We start from the raw sequence: 9,005 nt of genomic DNA on the forward strand, positions 1-9,005 counted from the left end.
TACATAGCTATTATTAATATTACTATTATTATAAAAGGGAAGAAATATATTCCAACAGCTTAAGTAGATTTAATATTTTCTACTCAATATGTATTCTCCCATTGGAAGGTATAAAATTATCAAATTTTTGTACATATAGAGGTTGTTTTTCTTCATAAAAATCACGAGCAAAGAGAAAACATTTGGGATACCTTAAGGTAATTGGATTGATTTTAAAAACAGTGGAGTTGGCAAAGAGTTTATTGCCTTTTCCATGGTTGATAAAACAGAGAGACAGGCCGTGTGACTTGCCTAAGGCTGCCTAACCATCGTGGGAACCAATTGTTCCTCCTTTTTACATCTTTCATTGGAACATTTGCGACTCCAAATCAGAGCAGATCAGATCGGCTCAGAATAAAAAAAGAAATTCCCTCTGGTGATTGGTATCCTATTGATCTTAATTATCCGGGTGAATCCTGTTCACCAGTTATTTCTAAATCATCTTGTTTGTATATTTGGGCCTCTGCCCTTTGCTAATTATTGCCTCAACTTAGAGAGTTGTGTGTCCTTTTACCTGTGTGGGCTTTTTGAACCACTTAATTTCTGTTTTCTAAAATCATCATTCCAGAAAGAATGTACCTGAGCTAGACTAGATGTAGTTCTTAGTAGATATGAGAATGTTTTGTGCAAAATGAACTTTTTGTAGTTTGACATTTTGATGCAACATACTATCTCATTGAACTTCTTAAACTTTGGACAAAGAGACATAGCTGAAGACTTAGAGGAGCGCTGTTCTCACATTGCTCTAAGCACTGGAAAATCCTAGCGTTGACTTAGTTTTAGGAAGAGATTCAGTGATGAACATTCAGGGTAGTTGTCTTTTTGGTGCAACGCATCTCGATGACATTTTGAAAGTTGCTGTATATGTGAAGTTTAAGAAAGCAAGCTCAAAGCTCAAACATTTCCATCAAATTTAACCGAGTTTTGAGAGAAAGGAAACTTTAAAGTTGGCACTCTTTAGTTGTGCAATGACTAATGGTCTTATTGAAGAAAACACAAGTCATTTGACTATAAATTGAATTCACAAGACAAGTCACAACAAATCAGTGACTCTAAACAAAAATTTACTCAATCATTTGTAAATAAACTAAATTCTAATCAGTTGTGATTCCTACTTAGCATTTTGTAGTCTTTGTGTTTTGCAATGGCCTCTATTTTTATTTCTCCAGAATTAGCAGTTTTGTCCATATTCTCAGCCTTTTGCCAAAATTTGCAAGACTGCTGAAACCTGGATAAAACATGTCAAATCTACAATAAGCAATCTAAACATGTCATTGAAGAAGGGCTTAGTTTCGGTTTTTACGAAAAGCACTGTGAGACCATAATATTTTAAATAGGGACTGAAATTAAATAGATTCATGAAATTGCTATTGAAATCCAGTGTTTACTTTTGAAATTGGAGCACGAATCCACACCCAGCCGTTGCTTTTGATGTCACCTTTCTAGATTTCACTTTAATTTGCATCTGATCATGAAAGCAATTTTCCTGTTCCATCCATCTTACACATCCATTTCTGGGCATGCGAAAGCATTTTCATCTTGCCATAAGTGTTGTCCACTGATGGGAGCCCTCAACTCTGCTCATCTCCAGGAAAAAAAAAAAAAAAAACAGTGCCTGCTCTCAGCCATCAGCAGGAACCAAAGGAAATTAGTGCTTTTTGACTTGAGTTAGCTTTGGGTGGCATGACCGGTCAGACAGGGATGTGTGAAGAAGGAACAGCGTCTCCACTACCTTGTAGGAAATGATTGAGGTGGCTGAGGCAGCTCGTGCGGTCCTTGCCATGTCAGTTGGTTCTTTTCCTTGTCTTTGAAGACTGATGGTGAGGGTGCCCTTAGGTGAATTGCAGCCCACGTTTGCTGAGATCTGTCAGTCTGTGGAATGGACTGTGGGATGCAGAATGATCAGTAGCTGTAGTTCTCTTTCTCCTTAAAAAAAAAAAATGCTCTTCTATATTTCACTTACATTGAAATAGAAATAAGTAAAATGGGGGGCTCCAATTCCCAATTTTGATTTGTAGATTTAATAAGATAGTGCCCTAATTGTCCCAGTGCCTGTCAGAGATAGAATAAAATAGATAAAAGAGTTGAACAGTTGTTTTGCAAGTTTAGCAAATAGTCAAGTCAAACTGTAAAGAGAGGCTCCCGAGTACCCAGTCACTACCTGGTGCCATGTTGTCTTTCTTTAGTGTTAGTTTGTAATGTTTTTATTGTACTACATTTTTATATCTCAGTAACTAATGAGTTTAATTTTGAAGAAAAGTTTGAGAAAGTTTAAGTTTTTACTACACGTATTAGGCTATTCCACCATTTCTTAGGCTCTAAACTGACACTGTACCATAACACAGTATAGATTACAGCCCATAACTACACTCTACAATTCACAGTTTAAGGGGAAGTTTAGCTTGGTACACAAATAATAGTTGTCAGCTAAATATATTTCGTTGTTGCTTTGGCAACAAAACTACAACATGGCTACCTTTAGACATGCGTGCATGTAAAACTTGTATTGGTAAGCTATATGTGGTTCATGACAGTGTGAACATTGAGGAGATAGAGCTCAAAACTGATGATGTGTTTGAAGCCCTGAGTCCCGTGTGAAAGCTGGACGTGTGTCCTCTTATAGGACACAACAAAGTTTATAACACACGGGTTGTGTTGATAGGGGTGATACAGTATTTTGACACCAGAATAAGCATGGCATATATATTACCTGACATTTCTTCATAACTTCGTTCAAAATTACCTATTCATGTAGTATCTGTAGCTATCAAAAGAATCCTATTTTCTGGAATAATATACAAGGATATGTGAGGATTAAAGCATAATTCAGCATTTTGAAATTAAGTAGTATTTGTGAAAGCACACGTAAAGATACTGCAGAATGGTCCCCGAACAGTGTTAAGAAGCATATGCTGCCGTTACCTGACTGTCTCAGTTGGGGTGCGAATGTGTGAGACACTCCTTTTTTGCACTTATGTACATAGTCCATGAAAGCAACCCTTGGAGCTTTTTAGAATATAAGAAGTCTGTGGTAATAGCAGAAGGTTGGTGAGAGTGCTTTGAGAAGGTTTTTTTTTTTTTTTTGCTCTGAGAATTAGCAAAACCACAACACTGAGTGCTGTTGTGGACGCTTGCTAGTTTGCCACAGTTCACCGGAAGCTCAGCCTGCTGATATATGCCAGATTCCCATTAACAGCACTGAGCAAAAGTAAAAAAACCACTCCTTTCAGGAAGGCTACTAGCAAAGATTATTCTCTTTGCAGATTAATTCCCACTGTAAAAATACACACTCCCACACACATCACACTACACACTCATGCATGCACCACATAGTGGGTAAGGTTCCCAGCACAGGCTTTCTTTTCAATTCTAGAAAGCAGGAAAAAAATACTCTGTCCATTACAAGATAGTTACTCTCAAATGCAATTAAAACAGTCTTCATCCTTCATAGGTAATACATACATCAATTGGTATGGATTTAAGTGATAAATTGTTAATGTTTTAACTAAGCGAAAGAGACCAACCCAAAGTTTGCATAATAAGGAAGGTGGAAAAGAGTGTCAGTCTTACCCACTCTGTCAATTTTCATGCCACACTTACAGAAAGCCAAGGAACTTGATTGTTGCCCCCACAAGGCACCCAGGCAAAGGGGGGACTTTGAAAGGTTAAGGGATGGATCACCACTGGCACTTAGAGTCCTTCCCATCTTGAGGCAGGTATCATTCATATAGACGAAGGACCCGGTCCTAAACTGAGAGTAGTTCTTAAGAAATGCTGCTACCCATACTGCTAACCCTTAGAGATAGAAAAAGAGCTGCGACCATAGCTCAGAGGTAGAGCACTTACCTAGAAGGGTGAGGCCCTGGATTCCCTCCCCAGCACTGCAAAAGGAAGAGAGGGAAGAAAATGAAAGATGGGAAACAAACCAAAGACAGAAAGCCACCCAAGGCTTACATGAATCCCGTAGCTTAGAGACAGTTGACTAGAAATTCCTCTTCTTTTTCCCTCAGCTCCTCATCACTGAAGAATCAGCCATACCAAACATCCTAACCATCTGATCAGCCATTTTGGCCGATAGAAAATGTAAACATACATTTGTAGTTAGTTATGCCCACATCAGCCTTATTACCCCCGTGATTTCACAATGTCTTTACGTGGACATTGCCTTGCGAATCTGTAAGTAAGAAAATGACATCAATTGGTATTAAGTTATGACTAATTCATAATTTATAGCCCCTCTATCTGCCCTTGCCTATAAGTGAATCTCTCACTGACATTAAAATCTGGATTATCCTAGACGAATTTTATGTTTATATAGAACCCTTCCTCAATTATGGTGTACCTAAAAATGAAAAGTGCTTTTGTTGGAAATAAGTTACCACTCTTTATAGATACTGCAAGAATCCTCACTAGTATTCATACCTCTGTAGCAAGACCTAGAAGAATTAAGTGAGCTTTTTAATCCCAAATCCACAACCTTAAGACTGTCATAGAACTACATGGTTAGAAAGCTTTATTTCTGTATACAGATGCTATCTGTTAATGACAGAAACCAAATTGTTATGTTGCTGTGTCTTTTGTGTCTAGCAGTTGAGTGAATGATATGACCATCATTTCATTCGATTCTGGGAATAGCCCTTTCAAAACAAGCTTCTTTTTATCATTATAGCTATTGCTTTAGTTATAAAATGAGCCATTTGCTCCCAAATCCAATCATTGAAATGAAGTCCATTTTTAGAAAGTGATGTCTCACTCACTATACTGTGTAAACTAGTCCAAATTCCATGGCCTTAAATGATTTGATTCCCCCATGGCAGCCCAGGTAGATTAATTTGTTTAAAGTGATGAGCTAGCTTACTCCTTTGCACAATTTTAAAGGGATAACTTATACCTTTATCTAACAATTATAGTGGAAGCATTTGTCTTGGGCAAAAAATAATGGAAATTTAAGAATGTTATAATAGCCGGGCAATGGTGACACATGCCTTTACTTTTAGAAGTAGAGGCAGGCAGATCTCTGTGAGTTCGAGGCCAGCCTGGTCTACAGAGTGAGTTTCAGGGTGGCCAGGCTACACAGAGAGACCCTGTCTCAGGGAAAAAAAAACATACTATAATAAGAAAATTCTTAGCCTTGTTCAACAATTAAAAGCTTAAGTAGTGACCAAAATATTTTACAAATAAAAACTGTTCGCATAATATTTTGTCCCCAAATGCAACAATTCATTCCCTCAACTGCAAATGTTTGGACTTTTTCAAGTTACGGTGTTGTATTCTCTGTTTGTGTGCATTATATAGCTCATTTTAGTATGCTACTTTTTATGTTTATTTTTTATTCTTTTAATAAAGTTTGCAAATTTCTTTGATATGTCTTCTTTTATGAATCCATACTCACACATTCAGCCAGAAGTCACACATGTTCTAGTGTATAAAACTTGACATCAATAACTCTAATATAGCTTAAGTTTGTGACTTGGCTCAGTGTTATATTCCATACACATACTAAGTTTATTTCCAAATGCCTTAAGTATTTTGAAATAGGCAGATGATATATTCATTTCCTTTGTATTTTTCCCATAAGATTGTAGTTAGTAACACAAAAAGTTACATTTTAGTAAAATAAAAAAAAGTATCATGGTTTCTGTTGTCCCTCAGAAACCTAAAACCATTGATGCCCGTCTTGACAGGAATGAACAACACTGATTTCCTATGTCATAGTGAAAGTGTAGGAGAAAATGGGTAACTGGTGCACACAAACTTCTCTTGTTTTGTGAAATGTGTCTTAGAGTTTGAGGGGCAGTAGAAACTATGTTATTTTTTGTTTCACTTAATAATTCATTGCAGACGTTCCCTATTGTCTATTGTCAAAATGGAAACTTAGGGTTTCTATTGCTCAGAGGTTGACCTGTAGGCAAAAGCAGATAACCCAGTTTGTCCTGGGAACTTTTCACTTTATTCCACAGCATCCTTTTGTGCCCCACCTTACTCATCCCGACTTCTAGCCTTCTAAAAGTCTCATGACTTAACAGGCCTACATCTTCAGACACATATGGAGTCTTCCCTATCAGAACCTTACTGTTGGGACCTGTTCCCAACTGAGCAGGTTTCAGAGACCTGTTCACAACTGAAATTCAAGAGAAAAACTACAATCTAAAGAAGGAAAGTATTTAATGTACTGTCTCTCTTGTGGAGCCAGCCATTCAGTATCTGGTACCTTCATGCATAGATAACAGGGCTGTGTATTACTGAAGCAAACCTTGAGCATCCGGTCTAGGCATTTAAAAGAATTAAAATTTCTATAGAAATTGCCATCTCAAGAGGGCCAAAAGATGAAAATGCTTGTATTTTTATAATTGTCCACAATATTCCCAAATAATGATGAACCTAAAAGACTAACTAGATAGTGAAAAACTGAAGATTCCAGAGTAAAGTCTGTTCATATGATCAGCATCTTAAGAGTATGCCCTATGGACCAGCCTCTTCTGGTCTATCATAATCTAATGGCTATACTTATTAATTAATATTAAACAGATGAACACACACTCTCATTTTTAAAAAAATGACTCTGTACTGAAATCTTCCTTTGACTCCTTGGAGATGTTTCTTTTTTGTACCTGGCTCACACTTTGCCCATAAGCAGGAAGGCAGTGTGTATCTGGAGAATAAAGCCAAAAATACTTTCGTGGGGGTAACCTCCAGGGCATGGGCTAAGATTTGTTAGAATGACACAGATAGGTTATCGTCTCAAATGCAGAATTGTCATGTAGATACGGAAATCAGTATTAAAAAGACATTCTTGACCAGAGTAGCCCAGGGTTTTGCGTTGTGTATGGAAACAGCAGAGGGAGGAGTTTTCAGTGCAAGGTACAGCAGACACACATGAAAATGGGTTAAAATTGGACATGTTTCCCTGTATGTGGTATAAGGCAGAGACATCTTAGAGATGTGCAATGAGAGTTTGGTGAAAACAGTAACAGCAGATAAATAGCAGAAAGACTACCTGTTAAAGCAGATGGCCTGTTGAGCAATTGGAGTTAGGGGGCACAGAAGGAAGCTGAGGCGTGTCTGCAACCCATTTGAAGAGACTTGTCACAAAAGATGCCGACCCACCCAATGAGCATCAACGTAGCTCTCAGGCAGAGGGTAGGCAAAAATGAGATTGACTTTTCCATGTAGATCTATAGGTGAAAAGGAAAAGATCTCCTGAGTAAATTGGGAGTGTGGGGGTCACAGGAAAGAGTAGAAAATGAGAGAGGTGGAAGGGAGGGGAGTGGAAAAATTGTATGGCTCAATAAAAACAAAAAAAAAAAAAGGTGTGCCACCATAGGGGGAAAAAAAAGAAAAGAAAAAATAGCCAATGATATTTGATGAAGGATTTAACATCCTAAGCCATCAGAGAAAGGCAAATTAAAAATTATTTGTGGGGGTTGGAGAGATGGCTCAGAGGTTAAGAGCCCTGGCTGCTCTTCCAGAGGTCCTGAGTTCAATTCCCAGCAACCATATGGTGGCTCATAGCCGTCTATAATGAGATCTGGTGCCCTCTTTCTTGCGTGCATGCATACAAGGTGTCAGAGTGTTGTATACATAATAGATGAATCTTTAAAAGAAAACAATGAGATCGGGATGGAAGCATCACCTTTACCTTTTAGGACCTAAAAGATTGAAAATTATGGGTTAGAAAACTCAACAGTTAAAAGAGGCTGTAATTGTGTTAATTATACAAGTATATTGTAAGTGATTATTGGTTCGCTTTTATTCACTAATAAACGTTATTTGTGTGGTTCATTCAAGATGTTGTGGTTCTTTTAAATTCCTATTAATAGTGTTCACATTAAAATTTATTTGGGGTCAGTAATACTAGGACAGCCTGAACTTACCCGAGGCCAGGTGATTAACAGTTACAATCTAGAGCTCTAGTTAGGTGCGGCCAGCAAATGAGATGTTTGTGCAAAGAAGCATGCACATTTTTGAAAGTTGAATAGAAGATATTAATGATAATATCAAGCAAGTCTCTAAAATGATCTGATCCAGCAGTCGGGGATAGAGAACCTTTAACAACTACTTTTCTCCTGATGGACACCATAAGAAGCATTCTAGAACTTAAACATGCATGGCATGATAAGAACCATTGGGATGATAGTATGGACCCAGAAAATCTTCAAAACAAGGAAAAAAATGAACAAAGAGCATGGTCAACATAGAGTGACATTCGTTAGTCCGTATTTCTGATCCTGAGGAAGTGTCATGATTTTTAAATGCACCATTCTTGGGGCAATCAGGTGGTAAGGGTACCTGCCACCAAGCTTGGTGACTTAAGTTTGGGCCTCCGGATTCACATAGTGGAAGCACTGAAATGGCTTCAGCTGGCGGACAATGATCTTGTACCCTGTAAAGGTTTCTCACGTGTACTGGTTTAATAAAATGCCAATTGGTCAGTAGCCAGGCAGGAAGTATAGGCAGGGCGACCAGAACAGGAGCATTCTGGGAAGAGGACTCAGTCTGCAGTCGTTATTCAGACACAGAGGAAGCAGATGAGAATGCCTCGCTGATAAAAGGTACCAAGTCTCATGGCTAACAAAGATAAGAATTATGGGCTAATGTAAGTTATAAGAGTTAATAATAAAGTGTGGAATATATACGCATTAGAGTACTACTCAGTGGTAAAAGACAATGACATTTTGAATTTTGCCTGCAAATGGATGGAAATAGAGAACACTATCCTGAATGAGGTAACCCAGACCCAAAAAGATGAATATGGTATGTACTCACTCATTAGTGGATTCTAGCCATAAATAAAGGACATTGAGCCTATAATTCATGATCCTAGAGAAGCTAAATAGGAAGGTGCCACCCCCCAAAAAAACATGTAGTAATCCTCCTGGATATTGGAAGTATACTAGATTTCCAGGCAAAAATTGAGAGCTTGGGGGTGGGGGTGGGACGGGGGTAAGGGGAGATGGGGAGAGAGA

Source organism: Alexandromys fortis, unplaced genomic scaffold (assembly GCF_014885135.2).
Source record: "Alexandromys fortis isolate MF-2015 unplaced genomic scaffold, M_Fortis_MF-2015_v1.1 scaffold_194, whole genome shotgun sequence".
NCBI lineage: Eukaryota > Metazoa > Chordata > Mammalia > Rodentia > Cricetidae > Alexandromys > Alexandromys fortis.